We start from the raw sequence: 9,731 nt of genomic DNA on the forward strand, positions 1-9,731 counted from the left end.
TGTTTTTGAGTGTGTGTATTTGTGTGTGTGTGTGTGTGTGTGTGTGTGTGTGTGTGTGTGTGTGTGTGTGTGTGTGTGTGTGTGTGTGTGTGTGTGTGTGTGTGTGTGTGTGTGTGTGTGTGTGTGTGTGTGTGTCTGTGCACGTGCGTCTGTATGTGTGTGTGCAAATGTCTGTGTATGTGTGTTTCACGCACACAGTCCAACTCCACACTTCACCCTTTCACACCATAACAACACACAAATATGCATAAACAGAACCTATACACGCACCAACACACGTCTTAGTTTCCCTAAATTACTCATTTGAGGAGGATGTGTATGATTGTGTGTGTGTGTGTGTGTGTGTGTGTGTGTGTGTGTGTGTGTGTGTGTGTGTGTGTGTGTGTGTGTGTGTGTGTGTGTGTGTGTGTGTGTGTGTGTGTGTGTGTGTGTGTGATCTAGTATGCAAAATAATAGGAACCACAGAACACATCAGTTGTGTATGACCTCTGACCTGGGTGAGTGACCTTTGTGTAACCTATGTAATCTGTGTCCAAGGGCGTGACCTCCATGTAACCTGTGTCCAAGGTGTGACCTCCATGTAACCTGTGTCCAAGGGCGTGACCTCCATGTAACCTGTGTCCAAGGTTGTGACCTCCATTTAACCTATGTGTCCAAGGTTGTGACCTCCATGTAATCTGTGTGTCCAAGGTCGTGACCTCAATTTAACCTATGTGTCCAAGGTCGTGACCTCCATGTAATCTGTGTGTCCAAGGTGTTGCCCCAGATAGCAAGCTGACATTGAATAGATATTGATTTTCCATCTGAATCATCAGAATGGTCGACATTGAAATATTGATGCAAAATAGATGTTGAATCACCATTGTTAAACCGATGTAACCCGACCTAAAATAAAGTTGACAGCAATGATATTGAAACAACATTGATTCATGGTCGTCCTTATTATGATTGATGTATCATTGATATTTGGTTTACCGGGTGATAACAGTATGATCGAAAGGCCATCGATATATAGTTTACCGGGAAAGATTGAAGTTATCGGTCGTTGCTGAACGGGACGAGACAAAGAGTGGCGCACGCTCGGATCCAGGAACAATTACAGGTAAGCAGACTTTCATACTTTTACACAGTAAGTGTTCCGCGATCCATAAACGGCCACAGTTTTCCTATTGAGAGCGCCTGGTGCGGTCACGGACGATTTCCTCCTATCACCTACGATCGGCAACAAGCTGAATGAAACAGGCTAGCCGGCTAGCAAGGTTTACACTGCAGCCATTCTGTGAACTGCAGCTAGCAGTACGTGTACTGGGGTCAGTTGCTGGAACACACACTTAAAACATAATAAACTTAAACCTGCTGCACTGCACTGCATCGTTTTGCCTTTACACACGATCAGTGAGCAAGGCAGACTGATTTTGAATGAAACGCTGCATGTGTGAAGTCAGCGCCAACTGATTTCATTCCTTTCAACTGGGAAGGAGTCGGGAGGAAGACGCGCTTACTCGGTGAAAGAGTAGAGGCCAGCGCCTCTTTGTCTTTCCGAAGGCGAGATGGCACCTGCGGCAGCAGCACCTCCGTCGGCGGTGACCCTACTCAGCTACCAGTGGAAGCAAGGACTGCAGCAGTAGCATCGGCAACAGCAACTGAAGCGCCGGCGTGCGCACCACCCCTGCACCTGGAGGGGAGGCGGACGGGCTTGTCGCTCCACCCTTGGTGTCGCGACTGGAGGTGATGGGAGTGTGCCATCTCGCCTTCGGAAAGAAATCAGTTGGCGCTGCCTTCTGCTCCTGCACCGTCGCTTCCGTCTTCTTCGTTTGGATTCGCCAGGACGTCTCCTGGCTGTCTCTCTCGAAGTAGTCATCCATCTTTCACCGAGTAAGCGCGTCTTCCTCCCATTCAAACTGCAAAGCCCTCTAGCATAGTGATTCCCTGGCCCGCAAGCACCGCGCACCATGCATGCAACGAAAATCAACATGTGATCAAAGCAAAACTTTCAGAAATTGCACGATATGGGACTTTCAATATATTTTGAAAAGTTTTATGGACCGATGTGTGTTGTTAAGATTCATTTTAATTAAAACTATATTTTGTGTGTTTCAGACAGCCTGGTGGGATGGATGATCTTGTTTTTACACAAGCTGTGCAGAAATGGCTGCGCTATGCGCCGGACAGAGCTGCCGCCGGTCGCGGTGACAGTAATTAAAATAATTCAAATAATAAACATCTTTCTTAATAAACATCTTGTGTTTCATATTTATTATTTTATATTATTAAAATGTGGATCCTGGCTGTAGATAAAGCAGGATATATGAGCCAGATAATTCTGGTAGGCTTTCTATTGAAATAACATTGAAAGCTCATTGATTTTTAGTTACGTTGAAATTTCAATGTTGTTTCAATATAGGCACGTATCGAAATACAGTTGAAGTCACGTGGATCCATAGTTACAAAATCAACATAGTTTCAATGTTAGTCGAGGGTGCAAACTGATGCTAAATCAACATCGAAATCTGATGTTGTTTCAATGGTTTAGTGTCGACAATGGAATGCTGATTCTACATCAATTCAATGTAAGCTTGCTATCTGGGGCTGTTACATTACGTTATTGCACTGAGCTGACACTTTACATCTGCAGGCTACTTTTAGCCAAAGCTACTGGCAGTGTTGAGGCACATAGTATTGGTTACAGTCCAGTGTTGAGGTACAGGGTATTGGTTACAGTCCAGTGTTGAGGTACAGGGTATTGGTTACAGTCCAGTGTTTAGGTACAGGGTATTGGTTACAGTCCAGTGTTTAGGTACAGGATATTGGTTACAGTCCAGTGTTGAGGTACAGGGTATTGGTTACAGTCCAGTAGTGTTGAGATACAGGGTATTGGTTACAGTCCAGTGTTGAGCTACAGGGTATTGGTTACAGTCCAGTGTTTAGGTACAGGATATTGGTTACAGTCCAGCAGTGTTGAGGTCCAGGGTATTGGTTACAGTCAAGCAGGAGAGCTACAGGGTATTGGTTACAGGGCTGCTCCAGGGCTGGATACCTTGTTCAAGGACCACTTCAGTATATGGGGTTCGAACCTACAACCTTCTGATTCCAAGACTGATTCCTATACTATAATGCTGTGTGTGTGTGTGTGTGTGAGTGTGTGTGAGTGTGTGTGTGTGTGTGTGTGTGTGTGTGTGTGTGTGTGTGTGTGTGTGTGTGTCTCCCTCTGCTGTTCGTAGTAGGGTAATGCACTTCAGGCAGGACAGGCTCATATGTAGCATGTGATAGTAGCAGTTCCCCAAATGCCTTGTGTCCTTTGCTGCCTGGAATGCACTGCAGTGTCCAAAACACACCCAGTGTATGCCAGCCACTCCCAAAGGATATTTTGGGTTAAAACATGTTCACTTTTCATTGGCTGGATGCATTTGATTTGCACCAAATCTTGCGCAATCCTCAAGCTGCATTATGATGCATCAATAGCAGAAAAGAAAGCAATCTACCGAGATGGCAAAGAAATCCCAATTTAACCCTTTAACCCCTGATACTGTAATAACCTGCATGGAATGGCACCGACTCAAATGGTGGGACACAAATCATGACACTTTATTTCCAGGTACACTATGTATTGCATGTATAGTTACAGAGCATTAACCACACCCCATACGATACATGCACACAAAAAGAGAAATTAAGTATCATAGAGTGAAGTAAAACAAAACATGATGTATGCACAGTAGGAGGCTATCAAAAAACACCTAAATGCCACATTATAGAACACACAAAATCATTCAAATAAAAGTAAATGATCTTCCAGTGAAGCAAAAAAATATTTGTGAGTGAAAATACATTCATCTAATATAACGCAAAAATGCTCATTATACAACAAATACTATATAGTAACAGACAGGGAATACCAATTCAACACTATCTCCAGATAATATCATCGATAGTTACAGAAAATTGACCTCAACCTTGCGATGCCCACACACAAAAATAGAATTTAAGAAAGAGTGAAATAAATTCAAGACATATGAGGATATCACAAAATCACATAATACATATAATGGCTCATCCAGTGAAGTATAACACATTTATATGCTCATTTAAAACACCAATTATAGAACAGATGCAATGGAAACAGATAATACACTTTTTTAATAAACCCAACCCTCATGGCAATACCTCAGTGCTCCCAATAGCAGTGCAATCATCACTCTGTCATTTCTTTATTCCAAGATTTAAACTTTGGTCTAATAATGTTTGTCTTTTCTAGCAGCTAAACTGAAATTTCACCAACATGTGTCCGGTTGGCTGGTGTTAATTTAGAGCCCTATCTAGATTTATTCTCATTATTAAAATGAAAAGCATCATCTGGGTGTACTCCTATTATTGAGATTCAAAGCATTTGGAAGCATTATGACGTTGATGTATGTGTTTTTCTATCTCTCTACTAGCTGCCCATTCACTCCCATTCTAATCTTGAGATCGCTTTCCCCTCCGCTGATCCCACAATTTGCATTTTGGGGACGTAATCAAACTTGCCAACTGAATCAGTTGTCAGAGAATGTCTAATGGATGAGAAGGGTCACCCTCATTGGTGCTCAATGTACCATCAAAAATGTGCAGTTCCACCTAGGGGGCGATCACGGGCAAGTGATGAATGGGGAAATGAATGGGAGTCAAAGGGGCGAAATGGGTGAAATAAGTTTTATAAAATGTTTTATTTACTGCAATTTTCGGTCATCAATATCATACTTTTTTCTGTTCAGAACTATGGTTGGTATTATATAAGAGGAGGAATTTTCAAGTTATTTGTGCACTACGTTTTCCACTGTGAGAGAAGATTTCATCCAGTAGCCTACTGGCTAACATTCTGCTATATGGATATTGCCTTATAAATACAGTTTGCTGACTCTATTCTTAAGCACTGTATCATAAGCAAAATATTAAATAATGGCTCAAATTAATTCCTTTACCAACTAGTTTTTAATTTCATATTAATATTTCGGGAAAAAAAATATTTTAGCCATGTTATTTTAGGCATTTCCATAGAAACAAAATCATTCTTCACTTGCCACCAGTCGCCAAAAGCTGTAATAACAACTTCCATCACAGATCAATCTCATAGATCACAGATTCTCTGCCATTGTCTCCTCTTGGCCCCTCCCCCTCATCTAGGCCCCTCCTCCTCATCCTGCTGCGGCTTATGGAGGCGGGACTCAGCTCCACTTCCTGGTTCTCACCTGAGTGGGAGGAGTCACAGAAGGACATATATGTTCATTCCATTATCCAAACTCCCGTCCTTCCTTGTGCTTGAAGCCTCATGATGACATCACAAGACGTCATTGACGAAAGAAGTTAAAAGCAATATTTCGCAAAAGCAAAATTCAAGGTCGTTTTCTAATTCGCAACAGAAATGCTCAATGGGGAAATGTTCCCCAAAAGTTGTTGTGGCTGGCAGCTGACAGCGGTGAAACTTAACTCTTCGGAGGAGGGACGTCAGTGAAGCGCAAGACCACAAGCACAAGTTCAGGACGGGAGTTAGCAGTGGATACATAGATACATAGTAGATACATTCTACTGTTATGAATATATGACATACAAAAATGTATTTCATGTCGCAGTCATTGGATGTTCAGCACAGGGGCCACAACAGGGGCCAGGAGGAAATCTACAGGGGCCCTGGCCCACCGTGTGTGTGTGTGTGTGTGTGTGTGTGTGTGTGTGTGTGTGTGTGTGTGTGTGTGTGTGTGTGTGTGTGTGTGTGTGTGTGTGTGTGTGTGTGTGTGTGTGTGTGTAACGAAGGTGATCATATGCTAGTTCGCTGCGAGGCTCGAACCCACCACTTACCTCTGCTAGTTGGCATCTGTTATACTTACCCATAAATCTCATACCCATCCCAGCAGGTTTCGGAATAAAGTGTAACTGAGGTGATCCTGCGCTAGTTTGCCATTCGGGGCTCAAACCTGCGACCTGTCAGCCAGACAGCGCTCCAGTTCGGGCATGGGAGCAGGGTTGCCAGATGAGGCTGATGATTTCCAGCCCAAAAATTGCTCAAAACCCGCCTAGAAGCACAAAATCCCGCCCAATTCTATTGATTTCTATGGCAAAAATTGGGCGGGTTATTCTGCTAAATGCCATTTTTACCCGCACAAGGCCATCCTAAGCAGCCCAATTGGGCGGGAAACAGCCCAATCTGGCAACACTGCATGGGAGCCAGAGAGCTAAAGGACCAGACCGATAGCTCAATGCTTCCGATACTGTATGAGGCATCGGGGGGAAGGTTTACTAACACTATGCCAAACTATACTAGTTCGCATTCGTTACATGTTTGCATTGTTACCAGAAGTGTGTGTGTGTGTGTGTGTGTGTGTGTGTGTGTGTGTGTGTGTGTGTGTGTGTGTGTTGTTACCTGCAGTGTGTGTCCTCTTGCGTCTCATGTGGAGGTAACAGCTCCCCAAGTGCAGTGATGCGAGCACAATAATCTCTGCCAGCCACACACTGATGAAGACTGGAGAAATACCTACACACACACACACACACACACACACACACACACACGCACACATACACATATACACGTGGGTGGTTGACGTTTAAGGGCGTAACGCAAAAAACAAAGTTTTTCAAATTCCTGAAAAAAATGATGGATAAAAATTGGAAAAAAATAGAAAAAAATAAAGCACTTAGTGGTCTGTGGAATTTCACCTTATTTTTGCCTTTTTTGGGAAAATGTGTCCTGCATCAACACATTTCTTAGACATGTCACACCGCAGGAAAATGGAGTCACACCACAGGGAATTCACTGCATTATGGCCATTTTAATCCTTTTGTATACATGACTGACATCTGAGCTCATGCTAACTTGATAATGATATTGTGTTTAATCTTAATATGTGTTTTCATTAATAAAAAACTTTTTTTCCTCCTATAAGAGCAGTCACACCACAGGACACCATAAAATGAACCTAAGCATTGTGTGACAGAAAGATTGCAATATGAAGACATATTAAGAGGTTAAGAGTCACCTTAAACTTCCACAGCACTCTCCAATAACTGAGGTACTGACTGGTTAGGATCCAGTCTTTAAGACCCTTGTAGTTGGCCTTGCAGCTGCCCATTCACAAACATTGACATACATATCACCCCACAGGACGCAATTTGTGTTACGAAATTGAACTTGTAGTTAATATTACTGTCTTGAGTTTTTTCCACATTCACATATCTTAATATAAAGTTAATATTTATGCAATCATGCCAAATGCTTCATACATTATTCAAATTGTTGTTGGTTAATTTATATATATATATTATATTCCAGGTTTCATTAATGTTACAGTCACACCGCAGGATATTTGACATATAAACCTTTACATAAATCTTAACAAAAATGTTTCTTCTCATCTAAGACTAATATGAAACATAATGTACCACATGTTCTTTCATTGACATTTGTTTTTTAAAGGAAAATAACAGTTTTGTAGGTTTTTAACCAATGTTACGAAAAAGCAAGGCGTCAGGTCTCCCACCCACACACACACACACACACACACACACACACACACACACACACACACACACACACACACACACACACACACACACACACACACACACACACACACACACAGATGAAGACTGGAGAAATCCCCCCCCCAACGTACACACACACACGCACACTGTGGTGTTACTATGGTAGTACTGAGAGGTCAACTCACTCCATAGAGAATCCTCATCTGATTGGTGTGTGGTTGCCGAGGTGGTTTCCAGGGTCGTTGCCGGGTTGGTTGCTGCGTTGGTTGTCAAGGTGGTTGTTGTGGTGGTTGCCAAGGTGGTTGCCAGGGTGGTTGCAAAGGCTGGGGTAAGGGTTGTCATTGGTAATGGGGTGGCTGAGACACACACCAGACAAACACACACACACACACACACACACACACACACACACACACACACACACACACACACACACACACACACACACACACACACACACACACACACACACACACACACACACACACACACACACTTTAAAAAAACTGTAAAATACAGATCAATGGCCAAGATATGCAAAGAGGTGTGTCTAAGTCATATTGCAATGGAGTGTGTGTGTGTGTGTGTGTGTGTGTGTGTGTGTGTGTGTGTGTGTGTGTGTGTGTGTGTGTGTGTGTGTGTGTGTGTATGTGTGTGTGTGTGTGTGTGTGTGTGTGTGTGTGTGTGTGTGTGTGTGTGTGTGTGTGTGTGTGTGTGTGTGTGTGTGTGTGTGTGTGTACTAGTCATGATCTCTCTGGACTTAACTATGATCCTGAGTATACCTGTAATGTTACATAGTATCTCTCTCTTGACTCAACTATGATCCTGAGTATACCTGTAATGTTACATAGTATCTCTCTCTTGACTAACTATGATCCTGAGTATACCTGTAATGTTACATAGTATCTCTCTCTTGACTAACTATGATCCTGAGTATACCTGTAATGTTACATAGTATCTCTCTCTTGACTAACTGTAATCCTGAGTATACCTGTAATGTTACATAGTATCTCTCTCTTGACTAACTGTAATCCTGAGTATACCTGTAATGTTACATAGTATCTCTCTCTTGACTAACTGTAATCCTGAGTATACCTGTAATGTTACATAGTATCTCTCTCTTGACTAACTATGATCCTGAGTATCCCTGTAATGTTACATAGTATCTCTCTCTTGACTAACTGTAATCCTGAGTATACCTGTAATGTTACATAGTATCTCTCTCTTGACTAACTGTAATCCTGAGTATACCTGTAATGTTACATAGTATCTCTCTCTTGACTAACTGTAATCCTGAGTATACCTGTAATGTTACATAGTATCTCTCTCTTGACTAACTGTAATCCTGACTATACCTGTAATGTTACATAGTATCTCTCTCTTGACTAACTGTAATCCTGAGTATACCTGTAATGTTACATAGTATCTCTCTCTTGACTAACTGTAATCCTGAGTATACCTGTAATGTTACATAGTATCTCTCTCTTGACTAACTATGATCCTGAGTATACCTGTAATGTTACATAGTATCTCTCTCTTGACTAACTATGATCCTGAGTATACCTGTAATGTTACATAGTATCTCTCTCTTGACTAACTATGATCCTGAGTATACCTGTAATGTTACATAGTATCTCTCTCTTGACTAACTATGATCCTGAGTATCCCTGTAATGTTCTGCAATAGTAGATTAATATTTACCTTCAATCACCAGCTGGATTGGGTGCCTCCCCACATGTATCCGCTCCTTGTAGATCTCCACTCTGTAAGTTCCTGAGTCGCTCCTCTCTGCAGGGTTGATGATCAGGGTCCCGATACCAGGAACAACCTGCCACCTCCCCTGGGGGAACTGGCTGAAGGGAGTCACTGTTCCCTCACTAATAATAAAAACAATGTTGCCTTTTTCATTCTTCAAGTACAGTCTATATCCTGTGGTGTTCCTCATCAGCTGCAGCATCACAGGTCCTCCCAGAGCCCCATAACACACACTAGCATCCTGAGTAGCATCACACACAGACTCCAGCCCTGCAGAGAGAGAGAGAGAGAGAGAGAGAGAGAGGGGGTGTGTGAAAATATGGATCAAAACATTGAAAGTTGTTTTTTTCTTTCACAAAATGCCTTCCTGGGGTTAGCCTGACGAGGCCATCCTATGTACTCCACCCAAAGATTTTGGCTCCGCACAGAGTTTGGGGAAAACCTCCTAGCTCGGTTCGCTC

This window comes from Engraulis encrasicolus, chromosome 22, assembly GCF_034702125.1.
Source record: "Engraulis encrasicolus isolate BLACKSEA-1 chromosome 22, IST_EnEncr_1.0, whole genome shotgun sequence".
Classification (NCBI taxonomy): Eukaryota; Metazoa; Chordata; class Actinopteri; order Clupeiformes; family Engraulidae; genus Engraulis; species Engraulis encrasicolus.